This window comes from Mauremys reevesii, linkage group 1 (assembly GCF_016161935.1).
Source record: "Mauremys reevesii isolate NIE-2019 linkage group 1, ASM1616193v1, whole genome shotgun sequence".
Lineage (NCBI taxonomy): Eukaryota > Metazoa > Chordata > Testudines > Geoemydidae > Mauremys > Mauremys reevesii.
In genome coordinates, this window is record NC_052623.1 from 53460552 (window position 1) to 53488319 (window position 27768).

At 42.9% G+C, this 27768-nt stretch overlaps 1 long non-coding RNA gene across 1 annotated transcript; it reads left to right on the plus strand.

The window, feature by feature from the left end:
- Positions 1-1654: 1654 nt before the first annotated feature.
- LOC120387554 lies at positions 1655-27557 on the plus strand. Its single transcript, XR_005590222.1, has 3 exons — positions 1655-1754; positions 26110-26191; positions 26980-27557. It is a non-coding gene; the product is annotated as an uncharacterized LOC120387554 (long non-coding RNA).
- Positions 27558-27768: the final 211 nt, after the last annotated feature.

The following is a 27768-nucleotide window of genomic DNA, read 5'->3' on the forward strand; positions in this document are numbered from 1 at the left end:
CTAACTAACTGTAAAACTTGTTGCCATAGGATATTGTGATAGCCAAAAGTATAACTGAGTTCAAAAAAGAACTGGATAAGTTCATGGAGGATAGGTCCATCAATGGCTACCACTCAAGATGGTCAGGGATGCAACCCCGTGCCCAGGGTGACCCTAAAAATTTGACTGCTGGGAGTGGAAGAGAAGGGTGGATCACTCCATAATTGCCCTGTTATATACACTCTCCCTGGAGCTGTGGTATGGGCAAGATGGACCATGGTCTGACTTAGTATGGCAGCTCTTATGTTTCTCATGTTGGACTTCAAAGGTGCTAAGTTTTCAAGCACTGGAGATTTTCACTAGCTTCAATATTCTGCTCAATTACCTGTAAAATACAGAAAACACTGCATCTAGTGCAAAGAAAACATGTTTTGATATGGATGAATTGGTGGGATGTGTGTGGCAGGGCACTGGTAGGGATAGAAGTGGGTTGAAGGACTAGGATTAGGAGAGGACAATGAAGGAGACACACAGACATAAATACTGCTTTCTCCCATCCTGCCTCAATTGTCCCAGCTTCATTCTTAAAGGGTGGGGGAGAGAAGAGGGTTCTTTTTCCTTCCACTTACCCACAACTTCCCTTATCCTCCATCATAACACTTCTCGTTGGTACCCCCAAGCACAATGTCCCACGTTTTCACTTTCAAAATACGATCAACCTGTAGTGGAAGAGGGGCACAAGGGTGGGGGGAGGGGGAGCTGGCTAGTGGCAGCCGCATGACTTATTTTGGGCACCAGCAGCCCCGAGGTGCTAGGATACAAGTCTGACGCTAGTGGTGCAGTAGAATTTAAAGGGGCTACATCCGTATCAGAAACAACATGACTTTCAAGGAGTTAACTTCTGTGGCTAATATGATCATCATTACTATTCAAATCGTGTGTTTGATCTAGAGGTCTCAAAGTGCTTTAGAAAGGTAGGTAAGTGGGATCATTGTCACTGTTTGTAACATGAGTGACACTAAAGCACAGAGAAATGAAGTGACTTGACCAAGGTCATGCCAGGAACAAACCCCAAGTTTCCTGTCTCTGAGTCTAGTGCCCTACTTCCTGGATCATGGTAAGGACAAGATTTACCCATTCAAGAGAGTAAGGGAATGTCATGATCTTCTGCATGAGCTATGTACTTGGCATGCCCAAGTCCCAGGGAAGAGCAGCTTCAGCAGTGCTGATACCTTCACCTCTCAGGCAGGGAGATGGGAAATGGATAGAGTCTTGTCTCCACCCACGGCACGCCACCCAGAACAGCTAGGTCAGTGCAGACATAAGCTGCTACTGGTACAAGCCAGCAGCAAATTACTGCCTCCCCTAGAGTAAAGTGGGACATGGGTGAGAATTATGACTGAGTCACAATTCCATCCCTTATCTGCTCCAGAGGCATCACACCTATGTGCTGCACCTTATCCAGGCTGGACTGTAACTTTATGAGCTATCCCTAATTAGCCAACTCATGGACTAAAGTTGAATGCAAACTTTTTTCTAACAAAGCATTCCCCAGATTTCAGATGGTTGAATGAGGAACTGTAGAGGTAAAATTGCTCATTTAATTCCCTACACACAGCACTAAAAATGTTACCCTGGCATTGTTTGCCAAAGAATTGCATTGTTTGGTTTTATTTTGCAGACGATGAAAGGATAAAAAGTACAGAAAGTGAACTTGACTATTAAAGTGGGATAGTGGAAAGCACTGCACACTGGGAGTCAGCTGTTTTAGTCACGTATGTACTTTTATTTGGAATAGTATCAGAGGGGTGGCCGTGTTAGTCTGGATTTGAACTAACCTCGTTATCTCCAGCCTGATTCTTGCTTGCATATATATACCTGCCCCTGGAAATTTCCACTACATGCATCCGATGAAGTGGGTATTCACCCACGAAAGCTCATGCTCCAATACGTTTGTTAGTCTATAAGGTGCCACAGGACTCTTTGCTGCTTATTTGGAATAGTTCAGTAGATGTGCTGCCTCTGCAGCTGCATGAATAACTTTGTGTTTTTATTCTGGATAATCTGTTATCAATCCTTTAACAGCCCTTTACAAACCATTATTTACTTCCAAAAAATACACAGTGTGCAGGGGGCCCCAAAAACAATGGCAAGCAAGTTACTGTGGTTACTTAGAAAATGTCTTTTATTGATTCATCCTGGCCATACATTAAATTTTTATTTAAATAAGCTGAAGCTATATTCAAAATATAATGCATCATACTGAGTTCTTGTTTTGCATCATGGCACATTTGTACTCCACAAAAAGCTTTCAATTAAACAAGACAGACTTATTAATACTTTTAGAATATTATCATAGTGAATGAAATAGTTTTATAATGGTGATATGTGGTATGTTTACAGCATTTTATGTCCTCCAAGGACTGGTATTAACATTGACATACCTTGTCATATTATAAGCCTCTCTGCCTTATTCTATTAGTAATCTTTACATAGGGTTTACAAAAACCTTGTTGATTTATTGGAATTGGTTCTCATTTCCTAATTAAGTTTAAATAACTGTCTTAAACTCATTTCTAGCACATCCATCAGGTTTGCTGATGGTGAAATCTGGGCACTTGGGAATTTGAATGTTGATGTTGATTCAAGGTAGAGAGAGAATCCTCACTGAGACGTGAACTCTAAGTGCAGTGTTTGGTTATCAGAATATCAGGTCATTCTCGGTCAGTGTAATGTGTGCGACTCATACCACGGAGATACGTGCATTCTGAGGTAGCCACTTGTTCTGAATAATATAGGCCCAGCATGATATATCACATAATATCTATTTTGTAGTGGTTCAAGGTGCTAAATCTCTGGTCCCTGCCTCATTCTAGAAATCTTCCTACCAAACCCCAAACCACCCTGATTCTGAGTTCCAGGCTGCTTGCTTGCCTGAATCATGACCTTGTGATAGTGTGGCTATTTGTCCGGCAGTGCCATTTTGAGCTGGTAGCGTACTCAGTATATCACCACATATCTCGATAATCAGCATTTCAGCAGTGACAGAACTTCAGGAGTAGGCTACTTTTTTGTTGGGAGAGAAATTAATTAATTGACAGAAGATGCAGGATCTCTCTCCATGTTTATTTAAGTGTAAGTACGTTCCTGAACAGGGAAGTTGGATGGCAACTGACAGTTCAGATGTGTCAGTAATTTCAGCTTTGAGTCAAAAAGAGCCCAATGTAGCTGGGAACTTGGACTACTCCTCCTTCTCCTCTGTGGCTTTGTCTAGGTCTCCCCTTTGGGTTTTAGAAATGCCCCCCTTGTTCAGTCACCAGTTCAGCTGCCCCAGGAGGAGCTCTGGTGTAGACAAGGCACGGTGGCTTCCAGCACTTAATAAAACTCAAGGAACAAATTTAACAGACATGGAGATATAAAAGCTGAAAGCCACCAGAGCCTTATTTACATTTGGGCTCCCATCGACACTACCTTCCAATGGAACTGAATTAGTAGTAGCACCCGTGGGAATTTTTTCCTAAAATTCCTTACCATGCGTTTTAACATCTCAGGAACACACTGAAATGCTTTTATCAGAGCATTCTCACCCAAAGGGTGAGAAGTGGACAATAGTCCTCTAGCTGTCACGTTTGCTTGACTTTTTCAATTCATTGTGGCTAATATTCTTAGTAGATGATTTCTGCAAAGATGAAACAATTTGAAGTGAGAACATAAAAATTTATGGTGATTACTGGCAATACGCCCCTTCCCCCTTCTTTAATTGTTGATGTCAATTTGTAGCTAAATGGTTTCAGCATTACAGTGGCCCATATGGTCTTGTATTACTTTAGCAAATAATGACTCAAAGTCTGTAAATACTCACTCACACATTGATTACCTCAGTGTGGGTGGGCACCTTTACTTACAGGCATCTGCCTTAAGAGAGTAAAAGGAGGTATGGTGACTAAGATAATTAGCCAAAGCCTTATTTCTGATTAAAAGCTACCGGTTAGTTATGAACTAATGATGGGGTCAATCATCTTTTCTAGAGTAAGGGGCCTTTCTCATGATTTGATAGAATAATACTTAGCATCTGTATAGTGCTACATATTTATAAGGGTTGGAACAAATATGAATCTAATTCACCCTCCTGAAATCCCATTAGGTGCATAACTATCACCCCCATTTTTCAGTTAAAGAAAATGAGGTTTAAAAGTGTGACATTCCCGAGGTCCCACAATATGTCAGTGTCAGAGGTGGGATTCAAATTCAGAAGATCTTGGCTGCCAGCACTGGAGCCCTGTTCTCTGGACAAATGCTTCTCAACCTTTAAATAAAGATCACATGTTTTATTAAGGGTGTGTCTTCACTGCAGAATTAACTTGCCCCAACTCAAGTCCTGTCTACACAAAACACCTTAATTTGAGTGTGGTGGTGCTTTTAACTTAAGTTGGCTGCCCCATCGAGGGTATAGGCTACAGCTCCAGTGATCACAATTGGTTATCTGCTAACATAAACACTATGTAAGGTGAGTCCTGCCACTCAAGTATTGCTAGTTCTCCAGTGCATTCCCACAATTCCTCTGGTGTGTCCACTGAGGACAGACAAGTTCTCTCACAGTCCATTGGGAAAGAATTCATAGGGTTAGCAGCTCATCTTACTGCAGTGCTAAGAACCATGGGCTATGCCCCAGAAGTCTTAGTGCTACACATAGTGAGTGAAGTGCTAGTGTGGACAAAGTAACACCAGTGTTATTTCAGTGTTGCTGCTCTCGCTTGGGCTAGGCTAATGCAAGAGGAGAAATTCAAAAGTAGGTAGCTCAAGTTAACACGGCAGTGAAGACATGTTCTAGAAGATATGCTCTAGTTCAAGCCCTCGTGGTTATTCTTGATGCAGGAATTAGTGGGGGAGATTCTGGGGCCTATTAATTGCAGGATCAATAGATGATCACAGTAATCCTCCGTGACCTTGAATCTATTAACTTGCTTTTGGTTTGTGACACACAGAAGTCCAGATAGATAGTCCCATCATCCACATATCCCACAATCCTTGGAGGGTGTAAGCGGGTATAAGATTTGAGTCACAGTGATGATCATTAGCCACTTAGTGAGTTATGCATCAAAAAAAGGTGAGTGGTGGTAAGCTGGTACTGCTGAGGAGTGGAGTGTAGCATCTCTCCCCCCAACCTATCCCTCGCTCTTTGCCTGCACTGCACTCAGTTCCCTGCTTGGGAAAGCACCTCTACAAGGGCCTGTGAAGCTGCTCCTTTCTTCCCCTGCTTGTGTAACCCACAGACCTCCTGGGTGTGGTATTCTGTCCCATCTAGTGGCACCAAGACCACTTAGAGAGAGAGAGAGATTAATGTGTCTGCTCTACAGCCTTAGTTAACAGCCATATGGCTTTTGGCTCATGCATTTAGTTCTAGAGGTCCCAGGTTCAATCCTTACAACCGGGATCTGTTGGCGTTACACTTGGACTCTGATTGGCTCTTTATGACCAGGGATTTTGCTGCACTCAGCTGGTGGAGTGTGCACTCCCTCCTGATCAGTGCTGGATGACATCCCACCAGCGAGCAGGACTGCACAGAGAATGAAAAAGGCTTGTAAGTTTGTATTGGTTACCAAGAAAACTCAGATGACCCTGCATTCTTCTCCAGTGTGTATATTTTAATCCTAGAGAATATGTAACTAATAGACTCCATTTAGCTGCCAGCCTTACTAGGTTAATGATACACTTAATTCTGTCAATACATCTCACTTGTTAGTTATAAAGAAAAATCTAATTGAAATAATCTACTCCACTGCTTGAACCTCAGGAAAGGCTCCTAGAAACTAGAGAAGGAAAAACACTTGCTAGGTGCTAGGTCAGCTAGTTCATTGCCTGGGGCAAATGCAGAACCATTCCCTACAGCATATTCTTTAGTGTTGTTCAGGCAAGTTTTAAATGTGTGAAGTGATGCTGCCTCTGCCACTTCCTTGGCGGGATGATTCTATCCTTTCATAGACCCCATTGTTAGGACAGATTTTATATTAATTTACTAGACACTTAGTGTTTTCCATCTTCAGAGCACTTTACAAACATTAACTAATCCTCAGTGTCGCTGAGCTAAAGCGCCACCGCTTTCACTATGAGCCTTTCTGGGAATAACTCTGTGGGAACTCACTGGTGTTTTGGACTTAACTCAGACATGTTTTATTGCAATTAAAGTAGGAAAATATCTAGTATGCTACGCTGCTAGTTTAACCCTCTCAGGCACGACAATTCTCCTAGCCACTTGTGTCCATATTTTAAACGTTTGACTTGTGCCGGTTAGCTATTTTGGATGTTGACATCATATCTCTCAAGGATGGTTTCTAATATTCAGCCTAAATTGTCCTTTCCTCAGTTGCATCCCATTATTCTTAGGTCTACCTCAAACAAAGCCTCTTCCTCTTTAATGTTTTGTACTTTCAAAATGCCTGTAGATGGTTATCCTTCTATGCTGCATTAGTCAATGGGTAGCCTTGTTATGCGTATTTTATTCCACCCCATCACCACCCTTTCTGAGCCAGGCTATGCCAACTCTATGTCCTTTTGCCATGCAGCCAGGTGACAATGCCACCCAGGAGCAGACTCATCTGGCACACACAAGAAGCAGCCCTCACTCAATTGCACCATCCTCCTCCCCTATTAAAGTTCTAAATGGAAGGAACAACCTTAGGAAAGATGGTGTTTACCCTAGAAGCCTATAACACCAGGGGCTTGTGAACTGTACCCAGGTAATAAATAGCAACTACACACAATGGTGAAACTGATGCAAAGAAGCCCCAAGAATTCAAACTTGTGTTCATCACAGCAGTCAACAGACAGAAAACCAGTCACAATCTCATTGCCAGTAAGTCTACAGATGCACCCTGCTTTTCTAAGACCTGGCTGGATGACCACGCAAACCCTGTGCTAGCCCTTCTCATCTTCACAGCTCACTCTGCTCATCCAAGGGTACCGGCAGAGAAGAGAACGGGCAGCGCTGTGTCCATTTCCCCAATTCAAATACAAAACAAGGACCCTCTAGGGGAATTCCTACACATGGTGGCAGCATCTGAGCTGTGAGTTCTCTGCAGTTCCTGGTCTGAAGCCACCTGGAGTCCTGGATTTTGCAGACACAAATCTAGCCCAGTGATGGACCCAGGGGAAAGAGGAGGTTGAACTGTCCAGAGACCTGACCATGCAGGAGGATGACAACAGCAGGAAAGTAAAACTGTTACTTTACCTTACTGGGGAACAACCCAGAGAAGTCTGCACCACTCTGAAGTTCATCACCGCCTCAAGTCTCACAGCAATCCTAGGACCTAACCGTGGAGCGACACAGGTTTTTTTCACTAGATGCCAATTGAATGATAGGCGAGGGGATGGACCCCTATTGTTATTTCCTTAAGCATACTGGCTGCTACATGCAATTTTGTGAACTTGACAGACTCCCTGATTTGGGACAGGATAGTCTGCAGCACTTGGGATCACCACCTGCAGGAGTGGCTGCTCCAGAAAGGCGATCTCACATTAGACAGCTGCTCAGACATGTGGCTTGTAGCTGAAGCTTCAAGAGAGAGGATAAAAGCCTCAGAAGAACATGTAGTGAGACAGTAGCAAAGGAGAGCAGGTGGCCAGAGTTCCATGCCTGTAGTCAGATGCATTTACTGTGGGAAACAGCATGCACAGGTAAAGACGTGCCCCACACTAGGGCAGCATTGCAAGGAATGTGGCAAGTTGAACCACTTTTAGCAGTGTGTGCAAGAGCAGAGGAAGGTCCCAGAAAGATTCAGTCCAGCTTGTATGACAGGGAGTGGCACATCACAGTGGTGATGATATCATGGCTCTCTCCTTGAGTCTGAGAGTTCATCAGATTCAGGTTTTCAGGACAGGAAAGCAACAAGGGACAATACCACCCTCTGACTATGCACCAATGTTAATAGGGAAACACTGATTTCAGCTGGATAGTGGGGCTTCCTGCAGTGTGATTCCTTGGGGTGAATAAGAATCAAACACTCCCACTACAGAAAGCAGGGGCACTCTAATAACGTACAATAACAGCATAATGCGGCCCATAGGAAAATGTGACCTCTTAATAACTTACCCAGAAAATAACAGATAGTTCTAACTGCAGTGTGCAGTGGTGGATGGTAAAGGGACTATCACCATACAAGTGCTAGATCTCATCAGGGTGCAGCATCAGAATTGTATAGCTGCAGTGGAAGAAGCAAAAAGGGGGAGTCCCAGGGAAAAGAGAGACTACTTTTAAAACATATGGGGATGTTTTCAGAGGTGACGGGTGCCTTGAAGGAAAGCTGTGACTGGAAGTAGACTCCATAGAGGAACCTGTGTGCTTACCACCAAGGAAAAGTACAGTGGCACTACATAATCCAGTACATAAGGAGTGTGAAAGTCTGCAGAGCAGGGATATTGTAGCACCTGTAGAGGCCAGTACAGTCTGGATAAGCAGTATGGTGGTGGTAAAGAAGCCAGCAGGAAAATTACACATCTGCATAGACCCAAAGTCACTGAACCAGGTATTGATAAGTTGCCACTATTCACTGCCCATATTTGATGACATCTTACCAGAACTTTCCAAAGCTAGAATTTTTGAAGTCTGTGATGTGAGGGAATGGATTTTGGTACATAAACCTGGATAAAGAGTCCATCATGCTGCCAACCTTTGCACCACCATTTGGTCTCACAGATGGCTGTGCATGTTAATGGGCATAAGCCCGGCACCAGAGATGTTCCAGAGAAGACTCAGCCAAGTTCTGAAGGGCTGCCTTGCGTGAAAATAATTGCAGATGATAGGCTCATTGTAGGTGAAGGGAACAATTATAAAGAAGCTGAATGAGACCATGACAGAAAACTACACACTTTTCTACAGCAACGCAGGACCAAGAACATAAACCCGAACCTAGAGAAAATGTGAGTCAAACAGCGTGAGGTGACACACACTGGACATCTGCTCACAGCAGAGGGAATGAAAGCAGAGTCACAACAAGATCAAGGCAGTCAGAGACATGCCAGCTCCAGTGGATGTGAAAGGGGTACAGCACTTCATAGGAATGTTATATTTTCAAAGTTCTGTCCACACCAGGTTGCAGTAGTGGAACCCATATGATAGCTCACAAGGCAGGATGTTGAGTGGAATTGGGCAGGTTTCTAACAGCAAACATGTGACATGCTGAAACTAAAGCTGCCAGATGCCTCTTTTCTGAAGTACTCCCAGACTGGAGATACACTGACGCTCTAGTGTGCTGCATTGGAGAGAGGATTAGGTGTAGCTCTTTTGCCAGAGCTGCTGATCACTTATGCCAACAGAGCCCTGTCAGAGACTGGACAGGAGTTCATCCAAATAGAAAGAGAGTTTTGGCTGTGGTATTTGGAGTGGAGTGACTCCATCAGTACATTTATGGCCACCCAGCAATAGTATAATGAGACCACAACCCCTTAGAGACAATCATAGCAAAGCACCTTCTTAATGCTCCAAAGAGACTGCAGTGCATATTGATGCACTTCCAGTGCTACCAGGGAGAGATCAGATGTTGTCCAGAATGATTACTGGTGTTAGCTGACACCTTGAGCAGGGCATATCTACTCAGCATCAGTGAGTTGGGTGAAGGGTATCAGTGCAGCATGTTAATGGATTCAGTGTCCTATCTCCCAGTTTCAACAGCGAAGCTAATGAAAATCAAAGAGGCTAATGAAAAGGACATCCAACTACAGGAAGTCAGGAGACTGATACTATCAGGATGGCCAGAAGGCAAAAGATAAGTTCTAATAGTTTGTATGCAGTATTGTAGCCCTGTTGATCTCAGGATATTAGAGAGGCAAAGTGGGTGAGGTAATATCTTTTATTGAACCAACTTCTGTTAAGAGATACAAGAATGGGCATTGACAGCTATCTTTAACATGCTCAAGACATGATGTCAATGCCCTGCCTGGTATAAGAAGTGGGCAAACTGAAGGCCCACTTTTTCACATACATACCACACATTGTATTCACTGACAACTGACCATAATTTTCCTGGGAAGCATTCAAGGAATTTGCACACAAATGGGCATTTGACCACCACACCTCCTCCCCAGCATACACACAGAGTAATGGTAAGGTAAAATCAGCTGTGAAACCAGGTAGACTGTTACACAAGACTGTTCCTTGTTGTTCAGACCCCTTGTTAGCATCTTTGGCACAGGAATACCCCATCATTGGGGTACCAAACAATCCAGTGCAGGTACTGATGGGACAAAGGATCCAAACCCTGTTACCAATGAGGGAAGACCTGTTGCAGCCAGAAGAAAGAAGATACTTCTGAGAGGAGATGGCCAACAATCAAAGAAAATAAGCACTAAAGTATGACAAGTCAGCCAAAGACCTACTGGCCTCAGAGACAGGCACTCCTGTGAGGATCCAGCCATAAGAGAAATACCAGAAAGAGCAGACTGAAGATGTTGTAAGGGGCACAGTGGCACACGGTCATAGAATCATAGAATCATAGAATTCAAGATCAGAAGGGACCATTATGATCATCTAGTCTGACCTCCTGCAAGATGCAGGCCACAATAAACTTGTCTTTCCTGACTGACAATTTATATCTGGTTCCTCTATATATATTAAAGAGTGTAATCATATCTCCTCTTATCCTTCTTTTGGATCATTCTCTAGTGGCTCTTTTGTACCTGTTCTAGTTTGAATTCATCCTTAGCTTATAACTAAAGTTCTTGTTAGTCATCCCTAAACCAGTTTACGAGGTCATCAGCCCACTCCTACTCTTGGTTCCCAGGTCAGCAATAAATAGATTGATTGAATAAAATTGGACCCAAATTGCCCAAACAGAGGTGACTCTGCAAGATGGACAAATAATGCAAAGGAACAGGTGGCAGTAAAAAGCCAGCAGACACAACACCCAGAGAGAGCCTACAGAGATCATCACAGAACGGAATAACAATGAAACATCTAGGATGGAGGAGACTCCACAGAGAAGTAGTTTGCTAGACAGGTGACTCCTGATGTGATCACCTGTTGAGAAGACCAAACTATCTCAAAAACTTGGTAACCATCTGAGTCTGTTGTAAAGATGAGAATCCAACTCTATGTGCTAGCCACCTCTGCCCAAAGGGACGTGGTGCATCAATTATTTGTTTTAAATGTTTATATGAAAATGTTTATAAAATAGGAAAGATGTATCATGATAAGTGGGCCCATGTTCCCTGGAGGGACTATTATTGACAGGACACTGGGAACAAGGTGGAGTTAGGTGGAAGCAATTCAGCCACATGGATAGGGCAGTGCACAGAGTTTAATAAAATCCCATTTGTTCAACTTAGTCTGCATTCAGCTTCATCCTTTGCTAATGAAACATTACTGTTGCTTCTGCTCTGTGTAACCCAAAACAGCTTTGGACTTTTAACCACCACATGGTATTGCAAGCAACTAATTCACAATAAGTAAACCACAAGGACATGTTACTAAAAAGCAAAACAAGCAGTTAAAACAAGGTGTGTCCACCTAGTTTTTCGGATAACAGCTCTTACGGATTTTATTATTGTTTTGAATTTAAAATGTCCTAGTTATTGCACATCTATTGGAGCACTTTGTACTGTTCCATTCTGCTAGTTCATCCACCTTACACAGTAAATTTTTATATTCATGTGGCTGTATTTTAAACCATTAACCTATGATGGTTGTAAACACTAGGATTAAATGATGGTTGATTATTGGCCCCAAATGACATTCAGCCCTGTCAGTAATATGCAGTATGTAAGAATGGTTTCCAATAATAGCTTGTTTTTTACGGTTACAACAGGTCTTATTCTGTGTTATGTTCTTATTCAGTTTAACTTGAATAAATGAGAACCATATGCTACTCATATTCATCTGACAAACCAGATCAAGGTTTGTTGTGCTGTTGTACTTCAGATCAGGTGGAAAATACATGATTTTGGTCACTCTTGTAAATATTTTTAAGTCAAAATTCAAATTTTAACTCTGGATCCAGCCAAGGAAGAAGGAAACTGGACATAGAGGAGAGTGAAATAGAGACAGGCACTCCATGATTCAGAGAAGAAACCATGTCCAGGAGCATGGATCCTGGACTCCTTAGAGAACTCTGCCTTAAGCCCAAAGAATGGTCAAGATTAGTGAGGACATTGGGGCAGGGATATGCCAGCAGCTGTTTTTTCTCTAGAGCTGCGTATTTCTTTTGCTGTCTACAGTATAGAATGATTAGTTTTTGGCAACCTAACAAAGCCTGTGTGTCTGCCTCCTTCCACTATCATTTGTCCCTTTATGGTTCATCTCTAAAGACAAAGTTCCCACAAGAGTCGAGCTCTGGGGTAAAGTTAGGGTGGCCACTCGTACATCCCCAGCATATCAGACATTCTTGTACTTCCGGGAACAGTTTGGGCTCTGGCCCAGAGGGATTAGAGAGAGGGCATTGTTTGGTGAATACCAGCTGCAGGTAGTGGCTGAGATGGTGAGTGGAATTTACTTTAATCTTTTGTCTCAATTTCAATGAGATTTAGGCTCCTAAATACCTAAGCCACTTTTGGGAAATGGGTCTTAAGTACCTAAATCACTTTAGCACTTAAAAAATGTATCCTAGGAGGATAGATGTTCATCTACCTTCTCTATACTACTCGTTATTTGTATACTTTTATCATTTCCTTTTTCATTCTCCTTTTCTAACAAATGTCCCAATCCTTTCAATCTTTCTTCATAGGAGAGTTTGTCCATATCCCTAACCATTCACATTGCCAGTCTCTGAACCCCTCCTAATTCTAATAGACCAAATTATGTTCAATGACTTTAACTAAATAGGAAGATTATTGGTCAATGTACAAACATATGTACTGTACTGAAGCAGGTTAACAATTAAAATGAAGGTTTAAAATTTAGATTTGTGGGGGTTAGTGTGTTAATGGTATGATTATTAAAGCATGATAGTGGAGGTTTAGTTATATGTTACATATGTTATATGTCAGTCCTCAGTAAATACATGTTTAACCAGTAGTATTAAACACATCTTTGTATACAAGATAGAGAGCTAATTTTATTAGGGAAGTTATGTTGTTCAGATATTCATGAAGACATAGTTAGTGAATTTTTAAACCCAGGCAATAGAAGTTTTGTATTTGTTGCCTGGTTAATCCCCCATAAATACATTTTGATTAAAATTCTTCTCTTATTGAATTTTAAGGCAATTATAAAAGGAAGGTCATAATGAAATAACCTCCACAGTCTTGTACTGTATGCAACAGCAAAGCAATCACTCCTACTACGTGTACTAGTTACTGCCAAAACCTAACCACAGAAAAGTCAATAGAAACGTTCAGTGAGCTAACTGAAAAAATGGTCAAAGCTTGTCTATCCTCATTGTACTCAGAGGCCACTGTACAGTAGAGAGCATCCTGTAACATCCCTGGGACTGGTGCATAGCAATAATTAAAAGCTATATATAGATAAGAGGTATAAAGTGTTAGGGGTTCAATCCGGCAAGGTGTGGAACTGCTTAAACTCCCAATGAAACCAGTGGGAATGGGAACTTCTAATGGGGACTTCTAATTTCTTGGTCTACATAAAGAATTACATTTCCATGGGTAGAATTATTTTTTAAATCCTCTGCCCAATGCTTGAACAATAATACAGTTTTTCCAATTACATTTGTTTTTACCAAATGATTATTTCTTTCTTATTTCATTGGTATTCTGGTAGCATCCCAATGGCTCAGTTCAGATTGGGGCCCCATCGTGCTAGGTGTTGTGCTCAGACACTTAGGAAGGCCTGGGCCTTGTGTATATAACCTAAATCATTTAAAAAATCAATATACTGAAACTGACGGAAGCCCCTATGTGGACACACTTACACTAAATCAATACGTCAGGTGTAAGCTACTGTAAGTCAGTAACTTGATGAAGTGAATATGCCCCTGACTAAGGGGTGTCGTGTGGGTAAATTAATGTTTATAAATTGTATTGAGATCCTTTTTTTGCTTTGTCAGTTCGGGCGGGAGACCACGGCTCTAATAGAAGGTGTTGAAGAAATGCATTATTATTTACATATCTTTTGCTATAGCAAAGCACTGGGAGTTTATAATATGTAATTTGCTAGGATCAGACCAAAATTATGGAAATTATATAGCTTTTTAGTTTCTTGGAAACAAAGCGATGGCTTTATTTGTTAAAATAGACATGTAAAATTTGCCAGTTATGCCTGCCTGGATAGTTTCTTGGAAACAAAGCGATGGCTTTATTTGTTAAAATAGACATGTAAAATTTGCCAGTTATGCCTGCCTGGATAGTACAATTCTGGAATAAGCCAACTTCTTTTGGTGTTGATATTGGCAGTGCTTCTGCAGCCATTGTTCTCAACACATATACAAAGCAATGTACTTCTGAAACTCTCACTCAAGAGTTTAAATGTATTTTCTTTCCTGGGCGCTATCTTAATGGATCCATAATAATTAGTCTAAAATATTAGCTGAAACAGGAACAGCCTAGGCATGTGCACCTGCACAGGGACCTGTGCTTTGGGGTGCCTTCCTGTTGGCGCGTACAATACACATGCACCCACAGCAACATTGCTCCTCCACTACCTTTGCCCATATGGTGTGCCTGGAGATGTCATTTTGGTGGTGTTTAGACCTTAAAAACTGCACCAGACTGAAGTGAGACAGATGGATGGTCAAAGTACAGTTGCTGGAGCTGAAATATTGAAGCCCTGACTATGTAGTGAGTATGTGCGCCTTCCCTCTTCTCTTCTGTACCACTGCTAGCTGTTATTGGAGGACGTGCTGCCTCTACCTAAACACCATGATCCAGAAATTAAATGACTTTCCCAAATTCACATCGCAGAGCTGGGAAGAGAACTCAGATCAAAGTGTCAGGCTCTGCGTTCCTGCCACAAATCCATCTTTCTTCTCCAACACGTTAGGCAAGAGGCATGTCTGCTGGGACCCATGCTTGAAGCCTTGAATCACGGCCTGGGGGAGCTGGATTAAGAGTATATAGGAAGAACATTTCTTCTGAGTCAAGTGTACTTTCTATACACCTTTCAATATCACAAGTGGTGCAATTAAATGAAAATGGGCATTTTAACAAATGCCAATGAATGTTTTAATATTTGGAATTGAATCTCATTTTATTTACGAGTGGTTATTATACCGTACAGTATTGTGATCATATACTGATTCAAAAATTTAATAGAAAGCTACTGTCAAGCTAAAATGCTGCATTCCTAGCGACATAACTTTATTAAGCCTTATTACTGTTGATCTGACCTGGCTAATAGTAACAGATATGTGACTTAGTGAAGTTGTTTGAGTTGGAAAACAAGAGTTAATTTAAAAATTCAATTAGTTCTAATTTTTTAAATAAACCTTGTGATTATACACAGCTTAAATTTTCAAGGAATTAATTGCAGCTACTGTGTTTTGTGATCTTAAATACCACGTATAGAGAAACTGTGAAGAAAAATACTCAGCTTGCAATGCAGTATGCCAGAAATGTGTTGAGCACTATCCTTTCAGGTAATAAATACCTAACATGAACATTTGTACCTGGTGTGTAACTGTTCAGGATGTTACAAGTTCTAAGTGAGCCCAGTGCTCAAGTCCTAAAAGTAGTAGTGCCAGAATGCATGACTTTGCCACTGGAATGCTGTTCCAGCACCCCAAAATAGTGCTGAGATGGCATTCCATAGCATTCTGGCATGACTTGAGCACTGAGTGAACCTAATTGTTATGTTTCATATTGCTTCAACATTAACAATAATTTGGGTTTGGTGTTGGGTTGCCAGGGCTTGGTTTCACTTGTTAAACCTCGCCAACCAAAATAGCCATCCAAGTAAATGCTCCCCAGAAGCCCTTAGACCTTCTCTTTTGATTTGTACAGATTTGGGAAGTTCTAACTGTCCTGACCGTCAGGAGGTTAATACCTGGGCAGGATCACAAAGGATGTGAGGTAGAACTGAGTGTTCTCATTTCTATTACAAGAGAGAGATCAGAAGAAGCAGGTGGAGCAATGCTCCCCACCACATACAACAGTGACTCTTACATTCCAATTGTGTAATAAGCATAACTAAAAAGCCTTCCCCCTAGGAATGAGAATGCAATAGCCCAAAACCTGTTTCGAAAAGAGGTGCCCGAATGTTTGGTCAGTGTTTTTTAAATTTTGGCAAAGGCACCTGGATTCCAGGTTGCATGCTTTTTAAAAAAAAATTATGTATTGTTATAAATGAAAATCAACAAACAATAGTTATGAGTAGAGGTGGCCTATGCCACAAAGTTCAGATCTAGATGCAGACCCTAAGTCTGGGGATGTTTGGATCCAGGCTTCCAGTTCAGCTAGTTACAGACAGTGAGGAATTGTTTCCTCAAATACGAGGAGCATTTGGATCGAGGGCTTTGGTTTGGGCCCATCTTTAGCTATGAAGATGTCCAGCTATGGAACATAAGTGACAGAAAAATAAAGGTTACATGAAAGAATAATTACTCAAAGCTGTAACGCAAGAATAGATAGGAAGGTAGTAACATTGCTTAGCAGCCTTAGCAACAGCTGTCCTAGCTCTATGTTTTCATCAAGCACATAAGGTCCTTTTGTTAAAGTAAAGCAACTCATGTTGCACTGGGATATACTTAAAGGAAGAGAACAGCTTACCAAGTGTTTCTTAGAATTAAAGCTTACAGGATAGCCAAGCGCTGCTATTGCTAATATTGTTGTTTAACGTTCATGGCAGCCACAGTAGAGAATGTGATTATAAACTGGTACTGTTTGAGCACTTGCCTCCTGCAGCCCTTACTCATTTTGAGTAGTCCCACAGGTTCCCTTTCTACTGAAGATCCTTGGTGCAAAGATCACGTATTCAGTCCTGTATTCAGCTCCGAGTACATTGTCACTTTTTAACAAATAATAAATGAGTCCTAAGTAGAGTATGGCAGTGTATGTACCAGGGGAAAGGAGTCATAACCAGGGGTGGCTCCAGGCACCAGCACGCCAAGCTCGTGCCTGCGGTGGCAAGCCACGGGGGGTGCTCTGCCAGTCACCGCGAGGGCGGCAGGCAGGCTGCCTGCGGAGGGTCCGCTGGTCCCATGGCTTCGGCAGGCCTCCTGCAGGTGTGCTGCCGAATCTGTGGGAGTGGGGACCTCCCACAGGCAAGCTGCCTAAGGCAGCCTGCCTGCTATGCTTGGGGCGGCAAAATACCTAGAGCCGCCCCTGGTCATAACTCTAGAAATGCAATGTGGTTTACAGCTTCTTCTCTATAGTGCTTCTCCTTTTAAATGAAGTGTATTATGAAATCAGCCTTGATTAAGGATCCCTTCCCCAATAAACATTGACAATAATGCATGCAGTAGATATCTCCATCACTCCTTCATGTATACGTATGCACAGCAGTTATATCAACTCGAGCTGTGATCTTCTCAGATCTCACAAGCTAAGAAATATCAGTACGAGTTACAAGTTAGATTGGAGAGCTCTTGAAAAAACGTAGGTGCTGCAGGGAGTGTGCTGGCAGTTTCATAGGTGACACTTTTCTTTGAGAGTCAAATATTGCATTAATACCGGAGTATGAAGTAGGGATTTTCACCTTGGTGCCCAATTCTACTTTCAGTTTGGGTACATTCTACCTACCTAAACTCTGGTCATACTTTCAAATGGACACAATAAATCATCATTCCTGATTTAAAGTGACATACTGTTGCTATGCACTGTTAAAAAGTTAATGTTTCATCTCAGAGTTGAGTGCATTACAGTGGTGGGTAATGTGATTCTCAAACAGCCACACTATAGAAGCATTTATGTGGTTCCATACTGTGTAAGCACCAGTCTCAGTCCCATATAATTGTTAGTTTATTAAGGTTGAGTTGAGTTTTGCACATAAGGCAGGGACCCGGCCTCTTTATGTATGTTATGTTCATTGTGTAAGAAAAATACATCATTTGTTCCCCAAAATTACTGCCCTGAAACTTTGAGCACAATTGTTTTTTGAGAATTTACAAGTAAATTCATTGATTAGTGCATGTGTTAAAATTACTTTAAAAATGGGTCCTTAATTTAGTGCCCAGTGTCAGACCATTTTTGTCTCCAATCATCTTAATTACAGAACAATACCTACAATACTTTTTCAAACTTCCCATGTACTGATCATTGTAGTAGGGTTGCCAACTTTCTAATCACACAAAACCTTGCCCCGCCCCTTCCCCAAGGCCTCACCCCCGACTCCATCCCCCCTCCCTCTGTTGCTCACTCTTCCCCACCCTCACTCACTTGCTCATTTTCACCAGGCTAGGCAGGGGGTTGGGATGCAGGAGGGGGTGAGGGCTCTGGCTGGGGGTGCAGGCTCTGGGATGGGGCCAGGGATGAGAGGTTCAGGATGCAGGAGAGGGCTCCAGGCTGGGGCTGGGGGTTGGGGTGTGGGTGGGGATACTGGCTCTGGGCTGGGGGTGTGGGCTTTGGGGTGGGGCCAGAAATAGGGGGTTCATGGTGTGGGAGGAGGATCCTGTTGAGGCAGGGGGCTGGGGTGCAGGAGGGGTGAGGGCTCTGGCTGGCGGTGTGGGCTCTAGGGTGAGGCCAGTGATGAGGGGTTTGGGGTACAGGAGGGGGTTCCGGTCTGGGGCCAATGAGTTCAGAGTGCTGGAGGAGGCTCACAGCTGGGGCTGGAAGTTGGGGGGGGGGGGTGCAGGCTCCAGGCAGCACTTACGTTGGGCAGCTCCGTGGTAGCAGCAAAATTTCCCTCTGTCTCCAAGGCGGAGGCGCAGCCAGGCAGCTCTGCACAGTGCACACTGCTTCTGCCCGCAGGCACTGCCTATGCAGCTCCCATTGGCTGTGGTTCCCAATGTGGGGGCAGTGTGCAGAGCCCCCCTGGCTGCACCTCCACCTAGGAGCCGAGGGATATGTTGCTGCTTCCGGGGAGCTGCTTAAAGCCAGGTTGGGAACCCCACTGCACCGCCAACCGGACTTTTAATGGTCTGGTCAGCGGTGCTGACCGGAGCTGCCAGGGTCCCTTTTCGATCAGGTCTTCCAAAAACCAGCTGCCTGGAACCCTATACTGAAGTATTCGAGCACCTTCTAGCAGTGCATTAAGCAATGTGACTATACATCTGCCACTTGTTCGCTCACCCTCTCAGAGGGAGATGTGTGCGTGGTGGAGTGTCTTGTTTTGGTAGGGTGGTGTATTTTAAATATAAACCTACCTATCCTATGTGTTTGTTACAGAAGGCAAGGTCAATGAAATGTGCCTTGCATTTGGAGCAGAAGATACTGAGGTTTGTGATGGTCTTTAGTTCCTAGAGAGAACAGTGCCTCCCACTGTTCTAATAGATAGAAGCCAAGCTCCTGTCATGGAAGATGGTGGTGTCTAACCAGGCAAGGGGTCTGCACTAGGACGTCCTGCAGAGTTCGGCACAGAAGGGTCATATCACTGTAAAGGGGAGAATTCTAAGCTTCTAACTCTGAAAGTTCCCCAAATAACAGACTTTTAAAATCTGTAGAACTGCTATTTATGATCATTCTGGTGTTTTATGTGTGTGATATATTTTCTCTCTCCCTCTGAGTCTGGTATATTTGGATTCAGGCTGCCTATTTGGGAAGGGATCCCAGAAGTAGTCCCAATAACATTTTTTATAAACTTTCTTTTTTGGAACATTGATTTATTTCGCTATTTAAAAATTTGTTCCTCCCCGCCCCACCCCCCGCTGTGCTAGAAAGGTTTTATCAGCTTGAGTCTGGAGTGACCACATTACAGATGAGCATCTAGTGATGTGTATTTCCAAACTCATGCTCATCATGATTTGCTACTTATACCACACCCAACAGCATGCAAAGTGCCAGGCAGATAAGTTAAAAAATGTATAGTGATTGTCCTGGAGACCCTATGGAGACCTATCTGGTGGAGAGGGCATTAGAATGAATTCTATTTCCAGCTGTGCCACTGACAAACTCTGAAGTTTTGGGCAAATCCCTTAATTTCTCTGTAAGAATGGCCATACTGGGTCAAACCAAAGGTCCATCTAGCCCAGTATCCTGTCTTACTATAGTGGCCAATGCCAGGTGCCCTGGGGAAATGAACAGAACAAGTAATCATCAAGTGATCCATCCTCTGTAACCCGTTCCCAGCTTCTGGCAAACACAGGCTAGGGACACCATCCCTGCCCATCCTAGCTAATAGCCATTGATGGACCTATCCTCCATGAATTTATCTAGTTCTTTTTTTGAACCCTGTTATAGTCTTGACCTTCACAACATCCTATGGCAAGAAGTGCCACAGTTTGACTCTGAACAAAATACTTCCTTTTGTTTGTTTTAAACCTGCTGCCTATTAATTTCATTTGGTGACCCCTAGTTCTTGTGTTATGAGAAGGACTAAATAACACTTCCTTATTTTCTTTCTCCAGACCAGTCATGATTTTATAGACCTCTATCTATGCCTCAGTTTTCCCATTTGTAAAACAAGGATAATGATACTACTGAGGATTTGTGGGTGAAAGGCGTTATGTCAGAGGCAGGTATTATAATTGCAACAAAATCTAAACTTCAGAGACTATTTAGGGCGGGAAGCAGGAGAAAATTGGTGTCAGGAGATTGGAGGAAGATAAGGTCAGACTGTGATGTAGGTTTCTTATGTGCAGGCTTTGATGGTTCCAATATATAATTAAAAAATATATTTTAATTTGGTTGTTTTAAATGGGTATTTATTTTTCTGATTCAGTGAGAGGGAGTAGAACTTGCATGATTAGAGTGAGGGAGTTGGGGAAAGATGGTAAGAGAGATGGGCAGGTGGGACAAAGATGTATTAGGTGTAGGTCACACTTTCTGCCAGTAAAGACAACAATGATTTTCTTTCTGCTCACTGGCACAATGTATCCTGCAGCGCATGGGGTAGGCCAGGAGTTCTCAACCTTTTTCTTTCTGAGGCCCCCTCAACATGCTGTAAAAACTCCATGGCCCACCTGAGCCACACCAACTGGTTTTCTGCATCTAAAAGCCAGCGTTAGCATTAAGGGGTAGCAAGCAGGCAATTGCCCATAGCCGCATGCCACCGGGGGCACCGTGAAGCTAAGTTGCTCAAGCTCCTCCTTCAGCCCCAGGAACTCAGGGCCCAGGGCTTCAGCACCAGGCAGTGGGACTTCAGCTTTCTGCCTTGGGCCCCAGCAAGTCTAACACTGGTCCTGCTTGGCAGACTCCATGAAACCTGCTTGCGGCCCTCCAGGGGGCCCCGAACCCCTGTTTGCCTACCCCAGTGGTTCTCAGTGTTTTTCTGGAGGCATGGGACATTGTGTCAGGAATCAGGGCCTGCAGCAGAGCTAGTTTCCAGGCAGCCTCCTCGGTCCAACTGGCCTGCAGCAGGCTGCCTGATTAGCCTACACAACCTGACTGGCTCTTAAGCCAGCAGCAGCAGAAGCTTGCCAGCTTCTCAATGCTCATGCCCACCTCCTGCATTATTGGGTTCCTGCTCTCCTGCCTTGCATCCAGTCTTGCCTCTGTCCTGCCCCTGCATTGAACCATTCCTTGCCTGACACTCTGCTCGCTTCAGTTCCTGACCTCTGGTTTTGACCCTGGGCTTTGGCTCCCAGTGACTGACTACGGCTCTGACCCTGGCCACTAGGCCAGACTGCCCTCATCCTTGTCAGCTGACTCATCGCTTATCCTTAGTGTTGATTATTGTTCAAACTGTTGTACATCCTTCTGTGTGGCACAATATCGCAGCACTCTTGCTTATACAATTCTGATTGTACGTCACCACGATTTTATTTCACATGCCCGCAACACAGGGAATAGGTCATGCCCAATGGTAACTGGAAAATGCTTAGTTTCTCATTAGCAAAAGCCAAGCAGAGAAGACAATTTAAAATAACCACATTGTGTATGAAAAGAAAACTTCATCCTGCACCTTTAGCTTCAGGATTTTTGTCTTTAGTTATTGCTTGTAAGCAGGCCGCAGGCCAAGAGAGAAGCGGGGTTGGATGACAAAAGTTTTCTTTCCAGACTCTGTTGCAAGCAACGATGTAACTGAGCTCAGGTGATGAGAGGGAGGGGAGAACCTTGTCCTCAACTCCTGCACAGGGAATCCAAGTAAATAGAGGGGCACTATTTGGCAATTCCCTCTAACAGCCAGACAGGGCCAAGGACCAGCGGTAGACTCCCCTTCTCAAGCCTGGGATGGAGGGGCAGGAGCAGAGAGACTGCTTCAGCTCTGTTACAGGTGCTGCTTATTGTACTTCGGAGGTCAGAGGGATCCAGTTTTTATTTCATCTAAAAAATAGTGAAGGGGTGTGTGGGAGAAAAGCTGACATTCCTGAATCTCAGGGGTGGCTTGGGAGAAGCATGGCTGGCTCTGGGCCAAACCTGACTCAAGTATTGCTTTCCAAGCAGTAAAAGTCTCATCAGGCATGGACCTTGGCAGTTTTGCAGCTTGACCTCAGAGCAGAAGCAATCTCATTCCTAAAGTCCCAGCATTTATCTGTATTTTCCCCCTTTCTCTGAAGAAACAAAGGGAATTAAGTGATGTTAATGAGCTACAAAAGACCTGGCATCCTGGGATAATAGGAATTAAAGATGGCAAAGACTGCCAAATCATCCCCATAGAAGCAGCATATAATCTCCCAATGAAAGAGAATGTATCTGATACCAACCTGAAATTATTCCTGATTAGTCCTGAGATTTTTTTCAGCTGAAACTATTTTTGGCAAAAAATGCAGTTTTGATGACACCAAAGTGTATCACAAATTTGTGGAGTTTGTGTTGAATTGTTCATTTTGAAAAACAAAACAAAGCTAAATAAAAAAAATGGAAAAATCAAAACAATTTTCTTTATTTTCTAAATGAAATGTTTTAAGTTTCAATTTTACATGATTTTCATTTAGAAATGTCAATTTTTTCTAAATTCAAAAATATTAAAAATTGTTTTGTTTTGGGTCTAACAATATGTTTAGTTCAAACCAGAACTTTTTTTTACTTGTTGAATCAACGAAACTTTTGAAAAAATTCATTTTTGGTTCAACCAAAAGGAATTTGTTCCTGATTCTATTTTTTTCAGAATTGTCAAAAAATCAGTTATTCACCCAGTTCTACTCCTGATCTTCATCTAGTCACCCCAAAAATTCAGAATTAAGGTTTCCACAAAAGGGATGTACTAGACCAGAGGTGGGCAAACTATAGCCCACCGGCCACATCCAGCCCACGGGATCGTCTTGCCTGGCCCTGAGCTCCCGGCTGGGGAGGGTAGCCCCCAGCCCCTCCCCCGCTGTCCCCGCAGCTGCAAGCTTATGCTGCTCTGAGCAGCATGGTAAGGGAGTGGAGAGGGGGTTAGAGGGTTCCCGGGGGGAGTCAGAGGACAGGGAGCAGGGGGTGATGGATAGGTGTAGGAATCCCAGGGGGGCTGTCGGGGTGGGGGTGTGGATAGGAGTTGGGGCAGTCAGGGGACGGAGCAGGGGGGGTTGAATGGGGTGGGTCCCAGGGGGTGGTTAGGGGCAGGGATACCAGGAGGGGGCAGTCAGGGGACAAGGAGCAGGGGGGTTGGATGGGTCGGGGGTTCTGAAGAGGGCAGTCAGGGGGTGGGGTCAGACTGTTTGGGGAGGCACAGCCTTCCCTACCCGGCCCTCCATACAGTTTTGCAACGCCGATGTGGCCCTCGGGCCAAAAAGTTTGCCAACCTCTGCTCTATGCCAACAGGAGAGAGGTCTCCCATAGGCATAATAAAACAACTTCCTTGAGACACAGTAGCTCTGTCAGCAGGAGAAGCTCTCTCACTTCTGTCTCCCTGAGCACCTGGCTCCTTGCTCCAGGGGACCCACTACAGGAAATGGCTCTACTCCTCCATCACTTTCCCTCTTCAGGCAAAGCCTGTTTCAATCAATCCCTATTCCATCTGCACACTAGCAGCCCTTTATAGGTCCTGGTGTAGTCCAGCTCCCTTTAATTGGCTGGATCGGATTCCTGTGCTCTGGTCTAGGGGCGCTAAGCCTAGTCTATCCACAGGGAACAGCTACCCTGTGACAGAGCCTCTGTTAATGTATTTGTTGCACATTCATATCCTGTGGCAACTCTTTCCACTTTGCATACCTGTTTTCAGCATATGAGTCTATACTACTGAACATAACCTTTGGCAAATGTTCATTTTACAACTATTGGGCCAATTCTATGGAGGTCAAGGAGTGGGATGGGCCTATTCACAATGGGTATGACTTGTTAACGGAGTGACATCTGCATAAATAGTGGTTTTCTTGCAAAATCTTATATTGTGTGAAATTCTTACAGAAATGAAAAGTATTCATAACGAGTCTATTGTAATCGATATTTTAATTAGGATGCCATCTCATCATAATAGTTACCAGAAAGGGAGACCTCTTTGTTAGCTGCTGCCAATCTCAGACTTTACAGTTTGGGTAAATATATACGAAAAAAAATACGTTCAGATGGTGCCAGATCAGGAATTGTAAATTGGCCATTTGCATATCTTTGGCCATTTAAAAGGGAATATTATATTTTCCCCATTGTGATGATGTGCTTCACACTCTGAAAAGCCAACAGGTTACTTTACTGGAATATATTCTTCAAAATCGTTATTACTTTTCGTATAAAGGAGGGAAGTGTGGTCCAGTGGATACGTACCTGGGGTGGGAGTTTGGGATACGTGTGATTACCAGCTGTGCCATTTGACCTTGGGCAGGTCACTCTCTGGGCCTTGTCTTTTCCTTCTGTAGGGATAATAATGCTTAGTAGAGTGTTTTCAGGTATACAGCCACAAAGTGCTGGAACGTCTCACTGTTCGTGAGAAGATGGCATTTTCAGCCTGCTTTAACAGTAGATCTGGTTTTACTAATTGTCTTTGTCAGAGCCCGAGAGTTTTAATGACCTCCTGATATCTGTGGGCCACCTCTGCTTAATTGTTGTTTGACCCTATTACTCAAGTCTGGTGCTCTATTTTCACGGCCTTGGTTGCATGCATAGTATTCGATCAGTAGGTACATCAATGTGTGTCAACAAGTTGGATATTTTCCCCGGTCCTGAGCCTCAGCCAATATTCTATTATGGGTGAGGGAGGAGGTGTGGGGGAGAACCAGCCACTTTCAGATCAGTGATAAAAGTCAGGTTGTGCATCAGAGGTCATTTTGAAGCATTTTAGAGTTTTTTTCTGAAGAAAAATGTTTACTTGTTTGTTATCAGCTGTAAAGTAGAGGCTTACTATTCACAGGAATAAATGACTTATTATCAATGCAATGCTTTTTTCCAAAGCCTGAGGAAAACTATTTGCAATGGAAATTAGCAAGACTTATTACTGGAAAACAGGAACAAAATGTTTCCTTTTTTATTAATTGTCCTATTAATAGCCAACGAGAAAATTCAGATGACGCAGTAGAAAACAACAGATAAGATCAAGCCATTTAAAAAAATCTTATTTAACTTACCATAATGACAAACCAGAAGAGCCCCTAATTATGCAGTTACATGCCTTGGATAGTCTGGCTACTGAAGATAATTACATTTGTAACAGGCACTAAAAGTGGCAACAGAGTTGTGAAGCTGGGTTACACTGACTTTAAGCTTCTTTTCTTTTTCTTTTTCTTTTCTTTTCTTTTCTTAATATTTCAGTACACATAGAGCTAAACAGCACGATACAGACACACTCGTGTATATGCAAATATGAAACAAATTTCACCAATTAAATATAACGGCATTATCTATAACACCATATTCTACAGTTTCAGGATATTGTAAGTGTCTGCCCATACACTCACTGAGTTGAGGAAGCAGAAAAACAATATCTTGTCAGACATATCACCAAAAATTCAAGTTCAGCAAACATTTATAGGTGAAAGGTTTCTGGTTTCCAATAACATAAGATTTTGCAAGCAGGACACTTAATTAAGCTCCAGTCTGTACCTTCTGTTTCATCTTTGCTGATTTCAACAGTTAGTCAAAGCTATATATTTTATTTGCTATCATTTTATTCTGAGCAGGGCAGAGTACAGATTTATTGCTTCATTGTTGTCTTATTAGAAAACTTATTTCATCTCTACATCCTCTCTCATGGGGGACTGGGTGGAGGGGCTAAAATCTGGAAAAATTAACCAAAGTTTCCCTTCAAATGCTAAGACTCTGTCTTAATGCCCCTGAATGCTGATAATTTTTTTCTCTCTGCAGTCTGAAATTATGGCAACAATTGTACTTCCTGTTTTGTTCATTGTGATGGCAGCTTGGCAGGAATCCTGTTGCATCTATCCAGGTATATTTTGGAGGGACATCTTGCACTTCTGTATCTAATCTATTCTAATACATTTATAAATTCAATAAGTGCTAGTGTTTATGCAAACCCAATGATTTCAGCACATATACAGTGGAAGCCAAAGAGAAGCATATCTACTCAGCTTGTCCTCCATGGCTCTCTCATGGTATTTTCATTCCGTTCTTACCAGTAGCCAGTGGGGCTCAATTATCCTTACATAGGGCAGGAGGAGCCGTGTCCCTATTTTTAAGAGGGGAAAAAAGTCAGTGTCCCTTCAGAAGCTTCCCTACTCCAATGTATTTACATGGAATTTAACCATGCATCCTTCCCCAAATGCCCTGTTATCTAGCTCTCAGATGTTGGCAGGTATGGAGTACAGATGAACTCGTATCACAAAACTCAGTCTTATTTTTTTAATGCTTCAAACTTCAAGTGTGCTCAGATCTGGGGGGTTGGTTCAGTCCCTTCTCTCCGCTGGCTAATAATATGGAGGCAAAAGTGATCAGGAAGATCCTTGGCACCAGTTACTATGTTACAGCAAATGCTACAATGAAAGTTTCAAATGTTCATGGTAACTCAGGTAAGCTGTAATGGGGATAGCATGCTACATTAGTTGTACCAGGTTGAATTTGTTTTAATTTCACATGCTGCTTTTCCTAACTGTGCCCCGTGACTGGAGGTAAGAAACAAATGCAGCATTTCAATGTGAGCCAATGAGAACTAAGGGCTTGTCTACATTCACCTCTCCCTGCCATAAACTCTCTCTCTCTCTCTCCCCCCTCTGTTAGGTTGGTGTTGGCATGGCCTTCCAGATTAGCAGTCTTGGAGTTAACATTGCGATGAATGGGGCATCTCTCATAGCTACTGTTTCTGGCTCTCTACAGATCCAGGGAATCATCACTGAATTGGGTACACTCAGATCATATTGTCAAGATTTTCTTCACAACCATGAGGGATGGAGACTTTCTGCTCTAAATTCTGACTTAATCGCACATTCCAGGAACTGGGGGCCCTAGATATGGGCCTGTAGTACAGATGCCTTAATCCAGCCCTGGATTGATTGAAGCCAATAACTCAATAATTACCAATAGCCTACTAATGCACTCCATGAGTAGTTTACCAGTACTATAATATGAATCATTAATTTGACTTTTAAAAACCATTTAAAAAAAACATGCTTGGGAGTTTGGGTGGGGAGGCATGTTGCAGAGTATGACTTGCAGGTGAGAAGCTTTTCTGGAGTTTTTCAAATTTTATTGTTACGTCTATTTGATTATTCCAGGTTGCTGCTTAATGGGATTAATTTATTTGTATCTGAGTATTCATGATGCTGACTGGTTATTACTCAATGATTGTATGGGAGCATTCTTGTTAATGTTAAATCTAAAGAAATAAAACAAACATTTAAAAGGTGCTTTTATGGGGATTTACACAATATACACCTGCGACCCGATATAACATGAATTCAGATATAATGTGGTAAAGCAGTGCTCCGTGGGGGGGCGGGGGCTGTGCACTCCGGAGGATCAAAGCAAGTTCGATATAATGTGGTTTCACCTATAATATGGTAAGATTTT